Source organism: Polistes dominula, unplaced genomic scaffold (assembly GCF_049000335.1).
Source record: "Polistes dominula isolate Pdom_NZ unplaced genomic scaffold, Pdom_raw_medaka contig_19, whole genome shotgun sequence".
Classification (NCBI taxonomy): Eukaryota; Metazoa; Arthropoda; class Insecta; order Hymenoptera; family Vespidae; genus Polistes; species Polistes dominula.
In genome coordinates, this window is record NW_028301058.1 from 977251 (window position 1) to 1001025 (window position 23775).

Genomic DNA, 23775 nt, shown 5'->3' on the forward strand with positions numbered 1-23775 from the left:
TAGTCGTCTCACTACTTCAGTTCCATTTCTTTTTTCTTACACTTATTTCCACTGTTTTTTCTTTCTCTTCCCCTTTTCTTTCTACTCTCTCATCATTTCTTTTTGTCTTTATTAAACGAAAAAAAGAAAAAAAAAAGAAAGAAGGTAAGTAAAAGTTATGGAACATGTTCAGAAAGGTGGTAATCAAAATACTAAATTAGTTCTAATCTATGAAGATAATTAAGTTACTTGTTACTTGAGAATATTTTTAAGTATGTAATGAACTGTGTTTTAATTTTTAAAAAATATACAGAAAATGATTAAAAATATAGAAATTATAGATGAATGTAATCGATGTCAAATGCTACAAATATAACTTTATATGAGATGTATGAATCAATAATATCAGCGATAAAATTTTCATTAAGTTTATGACTTGTAGAATATTTGAAAAATATGACATTAAATGAATGAGAGAGAGAGAGATAGAGAGAAATAGAGAGAGAGATACAAGAGGACGAGAAATTGAATATTGATAATAATGAACCTTTTATGAAAGCCACGTGAATAATGAGCGATGAGAGAAAATCGGTATTGGTATGAGTGATACATAACACAAATATACATCTGTTGTGGTTCCATATGATCATCATATGTGATTCTATCTATCTATCTATATTGGATTTTATTTCCTGGAGATATAATCACGAACTTGTTCACTCGATAAACTTTAACCTACGCTTACCTACTACTATTGAATTGTGAACATAGTTTTTTTTTCAATGCTTTTATCATTATTACTTATTTCTTTTTATTGAAACATTATGCTTAACATTTTAATGATTTCATTTGCACCACATTTAAAACACGAATAATTATGTTATCCGAAAAAGTTGTCTCACACTTTTATTTCATTGTACAATGAATTATTCAAATAATTTGTTTAATTATAAGAAATAACCTTGCTAATATTCAAACTTTACAGACGTTACTTTTTTCTCATTCAATAAGATATTTTACGGTGAATTAGTTGAACTTCGAAAACAGGGGATTTCGTGTTTCTACAAACCGCAAGACAAATACGTTGAATAATTACCTTACCGAAGAGAGCTTGGTTAACTTCTCTAACATTTTCCCTTCGTATCGTCCCCTTACCTATACTTAAATGGTATTCCATTTATAAATCTTGTTTCATATAACAACTAAAAAGACGTAGGTGTAACTACAAGTGTATTCATTACTTTGTGTATATTTGTATATTTAAAATGACATGGGTTGTCTGGAAACATTTGCGAAACAACAGGTGTGTGATTCCATTTTAGAGAGATCCCTATTTTTTAATATAATTTTAATATACTAAAACTATTTCTTACACCTAACGAAAAATTTCTAATTAATTTACAAACTTTTAGAAATATTTTTTAATTTATATATAAATTAAATCTAGTAGTTTTGTTCAAAGAAAAAAATTTCTTATTTAATTGTGTACACCCTATACGCAATACTAATGTAGAAAAGATAAAATACACGAACGTATGTTGGCTGCTGTACTCGTACTTGTGTACTCTTTCATTTTCCCTTTAATGTCACACGTGAAACGGAAAATACATACACGCATACATAGAAATGTATACACACGGATATACCCTCTTGCCATTACTAGCAACGACAACTGTGATGGTACAAATGTTTGTCGAGGAACGTGCAAACACGCAGGATTCTTTCTGCCAAACCGTTTCGTCTCATTTCTTTTCTAAAAGTCCTTGGAATGGTGCAAGAAATGTCTTTGAAAGACATTTTCTAAGAAAAGCACTGAAATCAAGTAAAGAAACTTACCATTAAAGTTATCTATGATATCTGCTTACTCTTTCTTTTAATCCTTATAAACAAAATAATGAATTTCATTGGTGTAGTGTTAAAAAGGATATGTAAGTTAATACTTTTAAACTAGTACCTTTAAATCTAACATTTACATCGTTTCTATTATATTTATTCTAAAAACAATAGTAAAATACAAAAAACAAAACTATCTCTCTGGTTGCATTTAGGGTAATTGTAATATTGATACATCTAATTAATAAATATTTGGTTTGTTCAATGCAATTAGTATTAAAATTTCATAAAAATTAATTAATTTTAATTATTTTAATGTAATATAAATAGATTATTTTATTTAATATATGACTGTCTCAAAATTACAGTAAAAAGAAAAACAGTATGAAATAAAAAATGATTAATTATAAAAATATAAAATATACAAATAACTTTTAAGTTTATTAATTTATTTTATGCTATATGAATTAAAAAAAGACATAAAGTAATTTATATATTGACTATTGATTTGGATTAGTTACAATTACCCTAATTTCTGGCTTATTTTCTTCAAGAATAAAAAAATGATCCATTCATATGATTTACAGATAGGTCAAACTGTTAAAATACAACTTTTAAACTAATGCTGTTAAGTGTAACATTTTATCTATGTGTTTCATTTTATATCGTTGTTTCTCTCTCAAGTAAGAAACTTGTTGAGAAAATGCGAAAGTCAAGTTATATGTCTGAAAACTCGTAAATTTATGAACGTATTTTAACAATGTACCTTAGAATTTTCTTTCTCTATCTCTCTTTCTTTACTTGATTTCTGTTTTCCTCATTCAAAGGAGAGCATTCAAGCAGACGTAATAATAAAGACACCCTGCATTGTTCGATGAAGCCTTCAAAACTCATCTCTACCGACCGACTTTCAGAAAACTTTCTTCTATCATGCGATTTCAACAGAAGTATAAGTACCATTCTATGTGAAAAGTAGAAATACACACACACAGACAAATGACAACGTTCACTGACAATGAGTAGACACACGTGACTTGCAAACATTGCATAGGTTCAACGACCAAACGCAATCCCTTTGGTCTAAGATTATGAAAAAAACAAAAAGGATTCAACGAAATTTATAAATATTCCTTTTTTAAACCTACCAAAAATTTTCTTCACACGAGGATGTGATTTGATTTCCTGTAATTAATTTACCTAGATTACATATTAGAAAATATTAAATAAATATATTTCACATATTTAGTATTTATGTGTGTGCCTTCAGAAATGCATTTATACATATATTTTGAAAATAACATTTAAAGGTGTTCAAATAGAAGAAAAGTAGAAAGGTTTGATGATAAATCCAACGATGATCACCTGTAACAAAAAGAAAACTATATTAATTATAGAATCAAGTGAGATACAATAGCCTGATATATAAATCGTCCAATTCGCAGATGCACTTTTCAAATTGAATTCTCTATTTATTTTTATCTAATTTCTATTTAAAATTGCAATAAAATGGAATTTAAACGCGTGATTTTACATTTACAAAAAATAAAAAATAAAAAAATAAAAAAGTAAAAGTACAAATATTAAGTTACTAGAGAAAATAATATCTATTAATTATTATAACTATTACTTTTAAACTGCATTATATAGAAAAGAAAAAATTACAAAGTTAATCAAATGCAATCAAAGGGAAAAATCTTAAAGACAAAAAAAAAGAGAGATTACTTTAATATTAAAAAAACGATAATTAGGTTTCAAAATGTAATAAAAAGGAAATTTAAATATTTTGACTCGAACTAACTAAACACATATGCATCTTTTAGACGATATAGACACGCATTTGGTGTCCCAAGGAGATGGAATGGTCCATCATCTCCAATTACAACTAGAAATTAATGACGAGCAAAAAAGTAAAACAATAAAATATAAAATATGACTAAAGAGTCATTCTCTAAAGGTTCAAACTTGCTGTTGAACCTTTGAAAATAACTCAATAGCCTGTAGTTGCCCTCTTGAGCCACAATTAAGTGGGGGCCTCTTCGGCATTAAGCCTCTTCTTTCTTCATTCCATGAAAACTGCATTTGGACATTTCCTACGTGCGAGCAAGATAAGATCTTTCATACTAATTTTGCAAATGAACTTGTATTTTGTTATGATTCTAATTCTCAATTATTACAAAATTAATTTACATTTCGCGTTCACTTTTCTAGCTCGTGGACCATCAATGAATTTAGAGTTCATTGACCGTACACGAGCACATTTAAACGAATGTCCAAGCAGATAATAATTTCCCTCGATGACCTAATAACACTTTGCACTTTTAACGTCGAGTAATAAAATGGAATTGAAATAAAAAGTGCAATAAATGCAATGCATTTTCTAGCAATACTTTCATTTCATTAATATGTTATATTTAATTATATCAAATATTTCAAGCTGTAAGACGAAATCGCGATAGTGCGAAGTGCTAATCCTGAAATACTTAAAACTAAGTATCAAATGCATCAAAGAATTTGCGAATTTGATTCGACTCCATCTCGTTCGAGATAAAATCGAAGTAGAAATGAATCTTTCAAATCGTTGCAAATCCCTTTGAATCATGATACATAATAAAGATTACAGAATAGTCACAAAATACATTTACAAAGCAAGAATAATAGAATGAAATGATACAATTTTGTAACAATTCTGTATAAACCAGGAGGCGGAATTTCCACTCCGGAGTGAAAGCAAGAAGACTAATGCCTTTCCTGGATCCTACCTACTTAAAATTAAAGTTTTCACATTCATTCAAAGAAGTATGCTACCTGCCTGCCTATTACCCATATTTTTACCCGTTTCAAGAAAAACCATACATACCCACCCAGCCACTCCACGGTTCTCTCACATACCACCAGGGTGCAAAAGCCTAAACTAGAGAGCATGCCCCGGGGCACCTCCGACACCCTAGTTCAACCACGTTTTCTAAACTTATATGCTAATGGGTATACGTACGTTTTGCTGTAATCGTCTGCCAAGGCTAGTGATTATTGCATAAATAACTAAAGCAAAAATACAAGTATACACTAGTATATATGCATACTAGTTATATACAAGTATATCAAAGTTTCCACAAATAAATGCAGTAACTCTACTATTCAAAACGGTTATCAAAAAAATTAGAAATATTTAATATAAATACAAAAATACAGAAACTCGTATTTCTTATATCACACGTGAAATATAAAAGTAGTAACCTCAGCATTAAATGATGTATTAATTAAAAACTATCGCGAAACGATGTACAATACACACTACCTAATACGCACACACAGGTGTAAAGTACATCGTGCAATCACTAGCACAATAACAGCCGCCAATAGGGAAAAAACTAAAACTAAACCCACGCTAACTGTTTCTCACCTATACGTGTAACACCTGGGCACACGCATAGATGAGAACGCAGAAAGTATGGGGGGAGAAACGGGGGATTAGTATATTAGAAGCTGAAAAGCCTGATCTAAAAAAACATAATTAACATATATAAATATATCACAAAAGATTTTAATAAAAATTCATCTAAACGAGCTAAGGACTCTACAAGTCATTTGGTGAATAATGACTTAAACAAGCGAATGAAAAAAAAAGTTACCCCATATGAAACAATTACAGTTTCGAGGTAAGGATGTATTAAAAGACTCTATGGTGATGATGGATATTTTTTGCAAACCTCGGACGACTCTTTCACTAAATGGCTGTTCTAATCAAAGAACTGGGCTTTGAGCCACCACTTAATTGCCAGAATCTATCCGTTCGCGAACTTGGTTTGTCTTCTTGCTCATTTATTTAAAATATCAAAGTATTGATATATCAAAATTAATCTCGATTAGATAAACTATATACGAAGCAATGCATGTAAGACATTTATTACATGCTTTCCAGCACGAAAACGAATAAATTAATGCTCTATTTCATCACTACTGACCACGAACAAAACACATAATAAAAAAGAGAGTTCATTTATTAATTGCATTATTAATTAAATGAATTTAACCGATGAGACAAGAAAACCTATCCTGAACTAATAATAAAACATACAATAAAATATACAATTTTCATGAGTAACTCCTAAAAAGGAATTACTCATGTGCTCGTCAATAATTTATTTAAATAATTACAACCAGTAACTCGTGCCGATTTGGACCTTTCATCCTCGGCATGATTGAGCACTGGAGGGACTTTAAATAAAAACTCACGGTTTAAGAAGTTCTGCGATGGCTCCAAAACACTCCTACTTCACAGCAAATATTGTAGTCTGACGATGGAAGACGATACTCGATTTGCCATTGGAGAAGATCCATCGAAGAACCATCCAAAATCCATCGAAGATCCACCAAAAGTCTATCGAAGATCCATCAAAAATCCATCGAAGAATTCATCCAACATCTTTGAAAGGAAGAGAATCCATGGTTATATCTGTAAAAGAAAATAGAACAAAACGATAAGTTATTTGGAATATAATTTAAAATCATATAAAATAAAATCGAATAAAATGTAAATACAAATGAATACTTACGATGCATTCCAAGGAGATGCAGCTCTATTGCACCATGGTGATGCATCTCGCGTGAATCTAAAAACGCGGTATAAACGAAAATAAGAAACTATAGATGAGTTTCTTATCGCGAAACCGATATTTTATTATACGACGAACAACACTGACTCTAATTCGCGTTTGATTTTAACTTATTACTCGCCCGATCACTGATTCTAAACTGCACTAATTCAAAGACTGCATTGCTCGCAGTCAAATGCAAGAACAAAAATTTCACTCCCGGTCACTTCACATGGGCCATTCGTGCACGATTGCAATCTGAAACTGAAATAAAAAACAATACTATTAATATCATTACTATTACAGAAAATCATTAAAATTTTTGAGGAATTATTTAATACAAAAATATACTTACTTTAAATCTTTATTGATGAATGCACAATAGATCTCCTATCCTCAGGAGGACGATGATAATGCACAAAGAATGACTATAAAACTGCATTACATGCAGTTAATTCATTTAACACTAGATTTATGGATTGAGCAAATGTGATTCATTTCAAACTCTTTTGTTACATATATATAAAATAGAAATATTTTAATTAATTGTAATTCAATAAAATTTAAATTTAATTAAAATTTTAAAGTAGAATATTTTTTTTTAAATATATGTTAATTTTTAATACTGTAATGAAATATATATTAATATTAATTCCCCTCCTCTATGAACTTTTTCATTCAAACAATGTTCGTAAATTTTTTAAAAATATTGAACAAAACAATAGTAAAAAAATCTAGTGTTAAACGAATTTCAAAATGAATTTAATTAATAAAATGTGAATACCATTCCAACGATGATCTGAAACACAAATAAAAATAAGATTATGTAAATCGTTGTTATATAAAAATAACTATAATTATTGAGAAAATCTTTAATATAAAAATTGACTTACGTTTATTCTTCATTGATGAATGCAGGATGGGTATCCTACCCTTAGGATGACGATGAGCACATGTTTAAACTGAATAAAAGAAACTTGCGAGTTTCTTAACCGAGCAAACGAAACTTTAACATGCGACGATCAACACTGAATCTACTCTTTTGTCGACTTTTTTATATTTTATTTTAACACGATGCAACACACGAGAACTTCATTGCCTACGCGCTCGATTGCAATGATTTTCTGAAACAAAAAAAGAAAAAGAACAATTAATATCATTGTCGTAATAAAAATCCATTGAAGTAATCATAGAAATTTTTGATAGAAAAATATACTTACTTTTAATCTTCTCTGATGACTGCAGGATGGGTATCCTACCCTTAGGATGACGATGTATAAAATAAAATTAAATAAAAAGTCTGAAAAGCTGAAACATACTAAAGACTATATTACAATATTTCCTGTGAATCATTTCTGAAGGCAGAGCACACATTAAAACCATTGAATATTTTATAAAAAATATTCAATGCTAAATGTAAAGAAATAATTTAATAATCTATGAGAATTGACATAATAAAAAGTTAAAGTTATTAAATATTTGTGAAATTGATCAAAGTATGCAACTATTTGCTTGCTAAATTACATATCAAGTATGTAATGTTAATAAAAATATTCATTAAAACTCTCTAAAATTGTTTAAATAAAATAGTAATTGTATCAGCAAACTTAATAAAGAGAGTAACATTAAAAATAAACCCGTTTTTATATCATTCTATGCAATGAAAAACTTTTTAAACTATTAAAATCAAAACGATAAAGTTAGAAATAAAATTATTAAATAATTTTATACGTCTCATTTTCGTTTATGTTGTCTCGTTGAAGAATAGAAGACGAATACGAGGTATGTTACTACATAACCTTGGTAGAGGGGATTTTCGGAGTGTCGAACGCTCGGCTATTATACCTATGTTATCGGCTGTTTACGTTTTGTCGTAGACTCGAGAAATATCTGGAAATAACATACACATTTATAATCGCCTATAGATCGAGTGTTTTGTTTTTTTACTGTCTTTTTCCTTCTGTTTCTTTCTCTCTCTCACTCTCTCCCTGTCTCTTTCTTTCTTTTTCTGCTTCTTCTCTTCACTTTACATTTTCACTTTTTTTTTTTCACATTCTTTCTATTACACTTCTGTACGTTATAAAAAAATAGATGTTCCTACCTCGCGATAAATATGAAGATAAAAAAGTCAATACGATTTTTAGTTTTAGTATATGTATTTTCTTGTTGTACTCTTCTAATGCTCGGATACCTAAAAAAAGTAAAAAATAAAATTACATTAGTACAATATATAAAATATCAAATATATAAGTGTATGTGTACGAACCTATTATATATATATGTATATGCCTACATCTGTGTATGTGTGATAAAAATTGAATTTAATAGAAAATACAATAATTGAAGATAAAATTATGACAAATAATTAATTACTGCATTATTAGGGATTGTAGTAAGTATCGATAACGTGAAAATAACCTAAAAGAATAAAAAAATATTGTTAAGTAGTGAAATCGAATGGATGTGACGCGAGCCGGGGAGACGCCGATTTTATTTTCACAGATATCTTTCAAACTTTTGAATTTATTTGTTTGAAAACACTCACGTATAAAAAGTTAGCTTGTAGCTATCGTTTAATATATAATAGAAGGCTGTACAATAAAATAATATCTTTTAATTACCTGAAATTAACAGGACGACACAGGTTCCGTGCGATCTCCATGATAGTTGGAGGGAAAAGAAAGCTTAATTTGCATCTCATTGGCTAATCATTTTTGGTTATACGTTTTGAAATTGAATTGACCAATTAAAACATTTTTTTTATTTCACGCAAATAAGCTTACTGTAATTGGTTGAAATTTTCTCGTTTGCAAATTCAAATTCAAAATCAAATTATAATTGTTATTAGTCAAGATGATTATTTATTAAATAAATAAAAAATTAATTCTTTTTTCTAAATAAATGTACACGTCTCTTTTAAATAATTGGAAAATAATGAATAGAATAGAGAAAATATTGATTCTATGAAAACTTTTTCGCATAGAGCAGAAGTACACTCCTGTACAGAAAAGAATCGTTTGTCCATATAGATATGCAAACAATTGAAATCTTTTGCAGGCATGCCATCATAAACTATATCGATAAATAAGAATCTCGCGTGAATGATCTGCATTATCGATTAATTACCGACGCGCCAATTTCAATTTTTGATTTATTTAATAAATAAATTATCTTATAAAATTTAACAATTGTAGTTATCAAGAAAGCTGAATTAACTACCAAAATTTATTAACTATTCATATAATTTTATTATTTATTAATAAAATATATTAATTTATTATTCATTATTTTAATTATTTATTTTATAGTAATCGGAACATTTTATGTTTATGAAACCAAGTTAGTAGAGACGGATATCTAAAAAAAACATAAATTAATAACATATAAAAATGATTTTCTATTTAATGTATGTTAAAAGGTATGGTATGTTTAAACCATAGTTTAGGGTGGCATGCCTGAAAAAGATTTCTATTGTTTTAAGCATATCTATTTGAATGGACGATGGACGATTATTTTCTGTACGTTAGTGTTTTTTTGTGTGATACGAAAAAGTTTTCATATTGTTTATTTCTTTATTCTTTTATTTTTTTTTTATTCTGTTTATTATTTTTAGAATATTTTAAATAGACGTGTACATTTGTGTGTATTAAACGTTAGTTACAATTTGAATTTGCAAACGAGAAAATTTTAACCAATCACGGCAAGCTTATTTGCGTGAAATAAAAAAAATGTTTTAATTGGTCAATTCAATTTCAAAACGTATGACCAAAAATGATTAGCCAATGAGATTCAAATCAAGCTTTCTTTTCCCTCCAACTATCATGGAGATCGCACGGAACCTGTGTCGTCCTGTTAATTTCAGGTAATTAAAAAATATTATTTTATCGTACAGCCTTCCATTATATATTAAACGAAAGCTATAAGCTAACTTTTTATACGTGAGTGTTTTCAAACAAATAAATTCAAAAGTTTGAAAGATATCTGTGAAAATAAAATTGGCGTCTCCCCGGCTCGCGTCACGTCTATTCGATTTCGTTACTTAACAATACTTTTTTAATCTTTTAGGTTATTCTCACGACATCGATAATTACTACAATCTCTAATGATTCTATAATGAATTATTTTTCATCGTTATGTCTTAATAGAGATAGTGTCTGCATATAGTACAGGTAACCATATGCATATATATTTGATTTTCTTGATATCATATTAATGCATTCTTATTTTTTAGATTATTCGGATTTCCCTGCATTGGAAAAGTCCAGCACGAGTATATATACCTAACCTTATACAGTCAATTGTTTTTTCTTCTTTATATTTGCGAGGTACGTCTATCTCTTTTCTTTTAAAACAGTGAAAAGTGTGATAGAAAGAGTGTATGTGAGTGTGAGGGAGAGAGAGAGATAAAGAGATAAAGATAGAGAAAGACAGAGTGAGACTGTGAGAGAAAGAGTGAGAGACAGAGAGAGAAAGACAGAATAAGAAGACGAAACATTCGAACTAAAGGCAATTGTTTATTTCTAGGAAATTCTCGAGCCGAAAGCAAAATAAAAACATCGACCAATACATTCGACACTTCAAGAAGAATAGACAAAGAGAGATTTCTATTCCCCTTCCGTTCTTCAACGAGCTAACGACAACAACAAAAGTAACGTATTAAACATTTGAACTATTTTGTTTCTAACGTTATCGTATTAGTTTTAATACTTTAAATAGTTCTTCATTGCATAGAATTGTATTAAAAACGTTTTACTTTTAAGGTAACTCTTTATTGAGTTTGTTTTTATAATTATTATTTTAATTAGATAACTTTAAAGATTTTTAATTAATATTTTGACTAACAATACATACCTTGTATATGTAATTTTATATAAGAAGTGAGGTTAAAGCAATTGATATTACTTGAATTTGCATATTAAAATGCAAAGCAAATACTATCAAAGAAATTGTTGCATATTTTGGTACATTTCCTAAATATTTTATAACTTTTACTTTTAATTAAGTCAATTCTCATAGATTATTAAATTATTTCTTTATATTAACCATTGAATATTTTTGATAAAATGATTTTTAATATGTGCCCTGCCTTCAGAAATGATTCACAGGAAATTTTGTTGTATAGTCTTTAGTATGTTTCAGCTTTTCAGATTTTTTATTTAATTTTATTTTATACATCGTCATCCTAAGGGTAGGATACCCATCCTGCAGTCATCAAAGAAGATTAAAAGTAAGTATATTTTTCTATCAAACATTTCTATGATTACTTCAATGGATTTTTATTACGACAATGATATTAATTGTTCTTTTTCTTTTTTTGTTTCAGAAAATCATTGCAATCGAGCGCGTAGGCAATGAGGTTCTCGTGTGTGTTGCATCGTGTTAAAATAAAATATAAAAAAGTCGACAAAAGAGTAGATTCAGTGTTGATCGTCGCATGTTAAAGTTTCGTTTGCTCAGTTAAGAAACTCGCAAGTTTCTTTTATTCAGTTTAAACATGTGCTCATCGTCATCCTAAGGGTAGGAGACCCATCGTGCATTCATCGTGCATTCATCAAAGTGAGTATATTTTTGTATTAAATAATGCCTCAAAAATTTTAATGCTTTTCTGTAATAGTAATGATATTAATAGTATTGTTTTTTATTTCTGTTTCAGATTGCAATCGTGCACGAATGGCCCATGTGAAGTGACCGGGAGTGAAATTTTTGTTCTTGCATTTGACTGCGAGCAATGCAGTCTTTAAATTAGTGCAGTTTAGAATCAGTGATCGGGCGAGTAATAAGTTAAAATCAAACGCGAATTAGAGTCAGTGTTGTTCGTCGTATAATAAAATATCGGTTTCGCGATAAGAAACTCATCTATAGTTTCTTATTTTCGTTTATACCGCGTTTTTAGATTCACGCGAGGTGCATTACCATGGTGCAATAGAGCTGCATCTTCTTAAAATGCATCGTAAGTATTCATTTGTATTTACATTTTATTCGATTTTATTTTATATGATTTTAAATTATATTCCAAATAACTTATCGTTTTGTTCTATTTTATTTTACAGAAATAACCATGGATTCTCTTCCTTTCAAAGATGTTGGATGAATTCTTCGATGGATTTTTGGTGGATCTTCGATGGATTTTCTCCCATGGCAAATCGAGTATCGTCTTCCATCGTCAGACTATAATATTTGCTGTGAAGTAGGAGTGTTTTGGAGCCATCGCAGAACTTCTTAAACCGCGAGTTTTTATTTAAAGTCCCTCCAGTGCTCAATCATGCCGAGGATGAAAGGTCCAAATCGGCACGAGTTACTGGTTGTAATTATTTAAATAAATTATTGACGAGCACATGAGTAATTCCTTTTTAGGAGTTACTCATGAAAATTGTATATTTTATTCTATGTTTTACTGTATGTTTTATTATTAGTTCAGGATAGGTTTTCTTGTCTCGTCGGTTAAATTCATTTAATTCACTTTTTTTTTTGTTACGTGTTTTGTTCGAGTTTAGTAATGGTGAAATCGAGCATTAATTTACTCTTTTTCGTCCAGAGAAGCATGTAATAAATGTCTTACATGCATTGCTTCGTACTTAGTTTATCTAATCGCAATTAACTTTGATATATCGATACCTCAATAATATAGATAAATGAGCAAGAAGACAAACCAATTCGCGACGGATAGACTCTAGCAGTTAAGTGGCGGCTCAAGCCCAGTTCTTTCATTAGAACAGCCAACTTAATGAAAGAAGTCGTCCGAGGTATTTAAAATTTTTTAAAATTCTTAAAATCTTTTAAAATTTCTTTGAAAGACAGTATAAATAGCTTGTAGAGTCACAGTCCGCTTAAATTTCTGAGAAAATATTTTTATATACTAATTAATTTTTAGATCAGGATTTTCAGCTTCTAATATACTAATCCCCCGTTTCTCCCCCCCCATACTTCCTGCGTTCTCATCTATGCGTGTGCCCAGGTGTTACACGTATGGGTGAGAAACAGTTAGTGTGGGTTTAGTTTTAAGTTTTTCCCCTATTGGCGGCTGTTATTGTGCTAGTGATTGCACGATGTACTTTACACCTGTGTGTGCGTATTAGGTAGTGTGTATTGTACATCGTTTCGCGATAGTTTTTAATTAATACATCATTTAATGCTGAGGTTACTACTTTTATATATCACGTGTGATATAAGAAATACGAGTTTCTGTATTTTTGTATTTATATTAAATATTTCTAATTTTTTTGATAACCGTTTTGAATAGTAGAGTTACTGCATTTATTTGTGGAAACTTTGATATACTTGTATATAACTAGTATGCATATATACTAGTGTATACTTGTATTTTTGCTTTAGTTATTTATGCAATAATCACTAGCCTTGGCAGACGATTACAGCAAAACGTACGTATACCCATTAGCATATAAGTTTAGAAAACGTGGTTGAACTAGGGTGTCGGAGGTGCCCCGGGGCATGCTCTCTAGTTTAGGCTTTTGCACCCTGGTGGTATGTGAGAGAACCGTGGAGTGACTGGGTGGGTATGTATGGTTTTTCTTGAAACGGGTAAAAATATGGGTAGTAGGCAGGCAGGTAGCATACTTCTCTGAATGAATGTGAAAACTTTAATTTTAAGTAGGTAGGATCCAGGAAAGGCATTAGACTTCTTGCTTTCACTCCGGAGTGGAAATTTCGCCTCCTGGTTTATACAGAATTGTTACAAAATTGTATCATTTCATTCTATTATTCTTGCTTTGTAAATTTATTTTGTGACTATTCTGTAATCTTTATTATGTATCATGATTCAAAGGGATTTGCAACGATTTAAAAGATTCATTTCTGCTTCGATTTTATCTCGAACGAGATAGAGTCGAATCGTATTTGCAAAGTCTTTGATGAATTGATACTTAGTTTTAAGTTTTATAACTAGCACTTTGTACATTCGTGATTTTGCCCTAGATATATTCAATGCAGCTCAAAGTATAGCGAATAGTTAAAATGAAAATATTGCAAGAAGATGCATTACATTTATTGCATTATTTATTTTAATTCGATTGTATTACTCGACTTTAAAAGTGCAAAGTGTTATTAGGTCATCGATGGAAAATACTGTCTGCTTTGGACATTAATTGTACGATTAAAAAATTATATGTTTTGTGATGGTTTACGAATCAGGATAATAAAGGGAAATTGTAAATTAATTTTGTAATAATTGAGGACTCAAGTTATATCGAATTACGAGAATATTTCAAAAAGAAGTATGATAGAAAATCAATGTAATTATTTCATATATTTAATATGAAATATATTTCATTGATATTTTTTATCTTGCACTCACTTAAGAAATGTCCAAATGCAGCTTCCAACACATGAAGAAAAGAAGAGGCTTAATGCCGAAGAGGCCCCCACTTAATTGTGGCTCAAGAGGGCAACTATAAACTACTGAGTTATTTTCAAAGGTTCAACCAGATTTTCGAACTTTTGAGAATGGCTCTTTAGTTATTTTATATTCTATTTTATTATTATATTGCTCGTCAATAATCTGTTTTGGTTATTTCAAGTATAGATTATTTATATAGTTTTCTTTTTGTTACAGGTGATCATCGTTGGATTTATCATCAAACCTTTCTACTTTTCTGCTATTTGAACACCTTTTATTGTTAATTTTTAAAATGTATGTATAAATGCATTTCTGAAGGCACACATATAAATACTAAATATGAATTATATTTATTTAATATTTTAGAATATACATATATAACTTCAAAAATTTGTTGAAATGTACCAAAGATTTTGAATAGAATAATTGTTGAATGATATTAATTGTTTCAGGGTTTCGTTTTCAATCAATATTTTACAGTTATATTTTTTTTGAACAATTACTTAGGTTTGAATTAATAATTGATTATTCAATTTTATAAACTCTATGATATTTTAATAGGAAACTTACATAGCTTAGTGGTATAAGGTAAAATTGAGGTAGAGCATAAAAATTCAAATATACTTTAAATTTGAACCTTCTTAATAGATGAACGTATATGTGATTCATATTTAGAAATAACAAGAGGTATTACTATGGTAAACGTAGTATTTGATAACTATGTAAAGATTTTGAAACGTTGGTTAAGGGATGGCAAAGGGTTTGATAGTACACACCATCGATGTGGGCAGTCATTTAATGAACGATCGATCAAGGATTCATTCGACGTTTTATTTTACCTTCAATCTATCAACGTCAGACGTGTGCATCTAAAAAAGTAAAATGAATAGCAAGAAAGAAAATAAAATTCGTCTCGGTTTAATTCGTTGTGCATTTTTGTCGAAGAAAATTTCGTATTTTCATCCTAGTCGTGAACTATTTTTGTTATTGTTATTTTATCTTAAAGGAGAGAAAGGAAGAATTTTTGTAAAATTATTTTTATTTATGCGTTTCAAATTTCGTGCAATTTGAGTTGTATTTTTTAACGTTTCGGATGCTTTTTATTTTTCTTTAACATGTAATAAGGACAAGATATATTAATTGGAGAAATAAAAGTCGTGAATAAAAATTCAATTTGTAGTAATATGCATAAAACTTTTGTGTAGCAATAAAAATGCAAGGAAATGTTCTTAGACAAATATTTTACGTTTATCAAAGAAAAACACATGAAAATAGTAACGTTTATTTTTATCATTTTTATTGTTAAAATCATGTTAACAAATTTTCAGAATACAATTCAGGAACGATATGAATTTTTTTTCAAACTATTATTGAAATCGTTCCAAGCGAGAAAATCTATGGGATAACTTCAATATTTGCTCCAAATCTGTGTTATCTTTTTTCTCTAATTTATCGTATCGATTCTCAAACCATTTCAATTTTCTTAAAATGAATTTGTATTTGAAAGTTCTTCTCGAAATTCGAAACTTTTCACAAGGGAAAAATTTTCAACAAAATATTCGATTGTCCTCATTGGTCTATCGTTCGTAAATGACTGATTATACTTGTTAGTTACGTTGTTGTTTGGTATATAAAATATTTATATTATACTACGTGTGTTAAAAAGTGTTAAAATATTTTTTCACAAAGAGAAAATGACTCTCAACACACTTTGTATAATACATGAGTGTGTATGTGAATGTATACAGCAAGAATGTTCGTGTAGGTATGGTAGGAGAAAAATTAATTGCGCGTCAAGCCATAATTAATTACATAATCTGATTAAACGTTCGTGTCTTTTCCTTCTAGCTTACGGTTTAACGTGTTCCTCGTTATTTTGGTAATGCGATTGAAACAAACTACCTTAATTTATTTCTTATTATTTTTTTTTTTTAACAAAAATGCATTGTTTGCTCACGTGCAACGATATAATTATTAAAATAATATTATAGAACCTAGTTAATTCGTGTACGTGTTACGTGTTACGTGTTAGTAGGTTATACCATTATAATGCATGAATAATAATACTATACACACATATATCTATGCGTTTGTACACACATACATGAGAAGAGTATTTCTGTGTGAAACAGAAATAATAAAACACAATGTAGTTTATCTACCTGTTTAAATATATAATATACATATATATATATATGTTTGTAGATTTAGTATGAGTATAATATACAACTAAAAGGATAACATACGTTGCTTGAATGATTATAGATGCGATTTCATTTGTGTTGGATTAAAATGGAGGAATAATCGTGATACGTTTTAGGAAATTTATCAAAAGAGGTTGTCATTTTGAAATCCTCTTCTATTACACACATGTACAAACGTATGCATGTGTGTGTGTGTGCGTGTAGGTAGGTGTATTCAAAATTTATTGGATAAAGACAAAAGTTGTTTCGCGTGCAATAACAATGTGGATTTGTTGAATGTGAAAGAATGAGAAGGATTGTTATCAAAAGAGGGTAGTTGTGTTGCTATTAAACGAAGTAACGCATCATGTGGCTTTTTATCCATCATGCTTCATCGTCCTTGTTACAACATAGGAATATTTACGATCCAACGTCATAAAGTCGTGATTAATCGAAAGAAACGATTTTCGATACGTTTTCCAGGAGATTAATTCGTATAGCAATTTCTCTTCGTTTCATCAATGTCACGTTCGTGGCCTGAAATTTGATCGAGCGATGATTCCTCTCTTGCCTGCTGCTTGTTAACTACGTTGATATCGTTTAGAATGAGAAAAAGAAGTTGTTATCTTTCTCGAATCATTTTTAAATAAAATTGAAATTAATTTGCAATTTTCTGTGTGTGTGTGTTTTTTTTTTTTTCAAGTACAAAACAAGAGAGAAAGAGATAACAAAAAATTAGATAAAATAAATGTAATTTATTATTACGAAAAGAAGAGATAAAGTAAAAACGAGATAGATAGAGATAGAAGTGAATTTTGTTCTAGGATAAAAATAACATTTGTATTCAAAAGTTGAAAAGCTGCTAATGGTCTAATAGATTTTTGAGGAATTTTAGAATACTATGGAAATAGTAAAACGAGTATGCATGTTAAAAGCTGTTTTTCGTGGGTTACCACAAAACTCTTTAGGATTATTTCATTGGTGAAACGAGGCGGAAATTCGTGAAAGGTTGGAAAGAATGAGAACTAAGTGGGCTTGAGTTGGAATAAAAACAAAAGAAAAAGAAAATAAATAGACCAAATTTAGCTATTTTTCTATATATACGTACGTCGCGTGTATTGTCATGTTTTTTGTGTGTATGTCTGTGTGTGTTTTCTTGGCACGTTGCCGGCGCCGCCCTTGATCTACCAACGATAATTGACTACGTTGACCCTAGTTGATATTTCTTTAATGAAAGGTCTTTATAATGAGTTTAGGTCTTCGATTTCTTCGTCACGTTTCACTACTTCGATCAATCGAATGATCGATCAATCTAATGATAATTAAAAGTGACATATGATCGATTATTATTTTTTTTTATATCAATTCATCCTTCATTCATGGACAAAGAATTTGCATTGCATTTTTTATTTCAAAATGTTTTTCAAACAAACTTTAAACGTTTGCTTATTTTTCTTTTCTTTTCTTTTTCTTTTTTTTTTTTTTTTACATATATTAAAATAAAATAAGTTTTTTCAAATGTCTACATTGAAATAGAAACTTTGTAATATCTTATAATTTATTCAATTAAATGTCTAAATTGAAAGAATGGTTATTGTTAAATTTTTAGATAGAAATTCTCGAGAGAAATCATGTTTTATTTTTGGTTGTTTTTCCATTGAGAGATAATTTACTCGTTCGTGAGATATATGTGGGATTTTAACGAATATTCTCGCAATAGATCCTGGCTGTAAAAGCAATCTAGTCTCGAGTTAACCTTGATTAGCCTTATATTCGTGACAAGCATATGAGAATTGTCGAATGAATAGGATTCTTCGAAATGATAACTTAACTTTGTTTCACGCTTCATTATGGGAATTCATTATGGTTCTATCCAATAGTATTTTCTCCCCCCCCCCCCTCCACACACACACACACACGAAATATAAATAAATATTAAAAAAGAGAAAGAGATTTGTGAATAAAAAAATTCGAATAAAATTATAAGAAATTTTTCAAAATTCTATCTCTTTGAATTCATTTTAATTTTATTCAAGGAAACAAACAAATGTTAATACGTTTAAGTAAAACTTGTACATTGGTCTAGAGGAAAACATTTGGAAATTTTAATTACATCACATATACGTTTTGAACATGGTAAAAGGTAGAGAAATATTTAGGGTTGACCCGAATAATGAAGATAATTTGGAAGAACCCACACGTGAAGTTTCAACCTTCCACAAGACTATTAGATTTTCATATTTTTTTTTTTTTTTTTATTACCTTGTACAAAGAGTAGTCGTATGTTAGGGGAAGATTAGATTAGTAGGGTTTCTAGAAAAGGTGATCTAGAAAAGGTGTTGGTTATGTCAAAGTTATTCTTAATATTAGTTGAATTATACAAATAATACTTTTATATGATTTACAAATTTAAATACAACAAAATGTTGATCAACCATATGGGATTCTAAAAGTAAGGAAAAAAAAAAATAATAAAATAATTGAATCAGAAGAAGTATTGCAACATATAAGTCTGTTAGAAATGAAATAAACAATTCTGTTAACCACAAATAATGTATCATAAAAAAACCACAATACAAAACTAAACAAATTAACTAAAACAGTCATAAAATATCCATTTTCTTGCACTCAAACTAACAGCCAGAACGATAATAACACTATTACGAGTTTGCCAGGTTAACAGAAATATATATAAACCAATGTAACTTAGCAAACCAACCATACAGAGATATATATCAAATAAATACAAATGTTCCTTTTAAAATCAGCATTAATTTGGACTATATTATAACTAAGCTTATAATGTTGCATATATATTACTATAATTAAAGAAATTTTGCAAAATTTTCCTAGTTAAATCGAGAAATCTCAAAGGGAAGATTTTATTAGTTGACTATGATGGAATATCAAAGAGAAAGGATGATATAGGAACATATGTTAAACACAAATACCACGAAACGTCAATGCTAACTTCCTTTCGTGTTTATTTTCCCTAAACTGTTGGAAACAAAGTCAGTTTTGCCCTTTCCCTCAACACTTCTCCCCCCTTTTTCCTTTTCTACCCTTTCCTCTTTGGAACAAACAGTTTATCGAGAATTTGAATTCGTTTGTAAGTACCTAGAACTCTGTGAATGTTGAAGAGATATATGACCGCATAAACTATATCTACTATAGGATCGTATATTACATAGATGCCTTGGGTTCAATACAGAGGACTAAATGAAGGATTTGACGAACTGAAAGGACCCCCTGTGGTTCTATGTATAGTTATGTTGATGTACATTAATACAAATCTGTATCGTATTCCGACTATAATTTGACAAGTGTGAAACATTTCAATCCAAGTTAAATACAGTATTTATAGTTTCATTCAGGTTAGTTGATTAATTTAAAATTGTATTTTTACTTTTTTACAAAATGTTTTTGTTCTAAGTGTTAAATTAGCATTTAAAAAAAAAAAAAAAATTAAAAATGAAATTTTTCTATAGGAGAAAAAAATATTCTTTAGAATAATTAGTGTTTGTAATATTTCAATTTTATTGGAGATTGTTTTTAAATATTAAACTAAATATTCTTCTTCTTCTTCCTTTTCTAATCTTTTTTTTTTTTTTTCATTCTAACTGTTTAACACTTGATTTACAGTTTTTTTTTTACCTTGATACTAAATTAGTAGAATTAAATTCAATTATTTTATTCAACATTATAAATATAATATTATTATTTGAATAAATATTCGTTATAATTTGTAGAAAATTTGAATAGCTAATTAATCTTCGAATAAATTCTTGAACAATATAGTCAAGTACGTTAATTAATACCAGTCAAAGTTCTCTCTAATGTTTCTCAGATAATTAACGAATTTTCTAACACATTTTGGAATATTCAAAAGTTCGAAGCTTGAATTAGATGTTGAGAAATTTTGGTTTACCGATAATTGTTTTGACGTCATAAATCATGGGTCGTTGAACGAGACATCGAAAGCCATGCCAACGAACGTCCTAAAGTTTTCACGAAAAACGTGGTGTTGCTAAGATTAGAGGAAGAAGAAGAAGAAGTAGAAGTAGAAGAAGAAAAAGAAAGAGAGTAAGAGAGAGAGAGAGAGAGAGAGAGAGAGTGAGTGAGTGAGTGAGAGAAAATAAAGTAGCAAATGCAAGCTGTGACGATGCTAAATTTCAACATTGGCTATGCTAATGTACATTTTGTGTGGGGGGATTGCATAAAAAGCTTTTCCTCTTTTGGAGTCGTTATTTTAGAATAGAATGTATTTTAGACAGCTATACAACCATGATCATTTATCTTAAGCTAATTTATCTTTATATACTTTCTTGTTTATTTTTAGTTAGGTTTATTTTATCGAGTAATTATCACAATACTTTTTTTCGAATAAAAAATCGAGTAAATTTAGTTTCCTTTTATTTTATCTTTTTTTCTTTTTTTTTTTTTTCAACTGAAACTTTATTTAGAAAAGTATCTCTTAAGTACTTTAGAAAAGTTAGAAGAAAGATTTTTAAATAAGAAGACAGTATTTCAGTAAATAACAACAAATATTTAGATTTGTATTAATTTTTTTTATTTCGTTGTTGTAAAATTAATTTCATATATATAAGATAATAAACATTTATTAGACTTTTGTGATATAAATTTAGTTTAGATACAGAAAGGATTTTATAGTGAAAAATATTCTTTACTAGACGTGTATATCAAGTAACTATGCAATCTAGGAACCCAAGTAAACCACATTGCAACGAGAGTATTTCTTTTACCTTGTACCAAAATGAATTTCACTCGTCCATCCGTCGTGAAGATTGAAGAGAAACGAGAAAGTATCTAAATTATTCTCAACGGGCTTTATTGTTTTTTTAATTTGTTTGAAATAACGTCAGCACGTTTAAAGAACTTTCATCTTATTCTTAAAGAAAGAAAAAAAAAGAAAAAAAAAACTTTTCTTCGGTAAGAAGAAATTTAATGTCAAAGTTTCGTTGTAAAGTAACTCCTTCGTATTTTATCGTTGGAATATATTAAAGAAAATTATTTTGAAAAATTGTAACAGTTATTTGACAAATTTATCGATGAATATTATAATTTGAATTATCATACGTTCTTTTTGTATTTTTTTTTTTTTTTTTTTTAAAGCTTGACTTTCGGTGTTGATAATTTTTTTTTAAAAGATGTACAAATATTCGGATCTGAATTTTTTTGTTCCACTTTTATTTATTAATTTAAGTTATGATTTTATTATAATAAAATATAATAGAAATTATTTTTAATAATAATAGATAAGATTTATCAACTATAAATAAATAATTTAAATATAAATTAAAACAATAAATATAACAAAAAAACTATTAACGTTTTATTTTGATAAAAAGGGAACGTATGATAACTATATAATAATCGATATCGATTATTAATTAAACGTTTGAAAATAATTATAGTATGAACCAATAATATGCTAATAATTTGATAGATATTGTATGCGTAATGTTTGATAAGTAGTTGCATATAACGTGTGTGTGTGTGTGTGTATGTGATGTGGGAAAACACAATTCCCTTGCCGCAGTGCAGCACAAAAATAAAGATAAAAAAAAAAAAGATAAAGAATAAAAAGGAAGGAAAGAAGAAGAAACAAAAAAAAAATATGGCCACATTTTATCAGAATTTCATTTCGCTTCGTTCAATCGCCTTCTTTTCCATTAGAATTTCGTAACTTCGTCACGAAAACTACGGTTTTGATATCGAATGGTAGAAAAAAAAAAAAAAAAGATCAAACCATGTTGGGAATAACAAGATAGTCAATTTTTATTCATTTGATCGTATAACAAATGTTATATCGTTTAATATTAATATTATTTATTAACATTAAATTTTGTAATATTTTTATTTAAATAATATTCTTTCACGAGATTTTCTCGTGTTAAGTTCAAAACTTTTCAACCTTATATCTCTCATATAGTCTGAAAATATTTTACACATAATTAAATTAATAATAATAATAATAATTATTATTATTATTCGTTCAATAATCGACCATAATTATTTGTAATACTCTTCTTGTTATTATTCGATATTTTTACTTCCTATTAAAAAGAAATAAAATCAAATCAAATGAAACATCAAATGAAGAAGATTTAAACGACGTATTGCAATATTGTTGGTTATTTCTTTTATTTTATTTTATTTTATTGTATTTTATATTTTAACGTTTGTGTATAAAAACATTGAAGAGAGTAGGATGAAAAAGAAAGCTCTGATATTATTTGTGCCCACTGTAACCGATTAATATCGGACATGATAAATAACGTTTCTTTTATAAGCGGATTCGTTTTCAATGTTTTCCACGTGTAATTTTCCACGTGTAAACGAAAATTGAAGATATAAATAACATGCATTACGTTGTTGACATACGTCCGTAACGAACTATGATCGTAAAGAGACAAATTCTATCTTCGAATATACCAACCTGGGGGAAATACGTTTCAAAGATTTCATCGGATTAATACACAGGGTGTATCACAAAACTTAATCAGATTTTGTATTATTTCATTTTTATTATTTCATTGGATCATTTGGAATATCAAATGAAAATTGTTGATGATATCAGACAAAAATATTCTTTTATAATATTCTTCATTTAATTCTGTTCTTTTTATTTTTTCTTGCAAGCTTAGCAATAGTTGTTTTACAAGATAAATGTATATAATTTTGTTCTTACATTTGTATGTTATTATTTTTTTAATTTTGTAAAGTGTACAACATGTATGTGTTTGACATTTTTAATTAATAATATTCTAATGATAATAAAAATAAATAATATATAAAATAATTAATGAGAAAA

At 28.5% G+C, this 23775-nt stretch overlaps 1 protein-coding gene across 8 annotated transcripts in view; it reads left to right on the forward strand.

Annotated features, from left to right (window-relative positions):
* The window catches only part of LOC107068855 (growth factor receptor-bound protein 14), a 364319-nt gene that overhangs the window by 16265 nt on the left and 324279 nt on the right, over positions 1 to 23775 (forward strand). For 2 of the 8 annotated variants that reach the window (XM_089175883.1, XM_089175884.1), the window contains 2 exons: positions 10636 to 10729; positions 10929 to 11052. The exons of 4 other annotated variants lie outside the window; for them this stretch is intronic. The gene's annotated coding sequence lies outside the window, so the exon portion shown is untranslated. Of the gene's footprint in view, positions 1 to 10463; positions 10574 to 10635; positions 10730 to 10928; positions 11053 to 23775 lie in introns of those variants that run through there. 2 more of the 8 variants (XM_089175885.1, XM_089175886.1) reach the window with 2 other exon arrangements.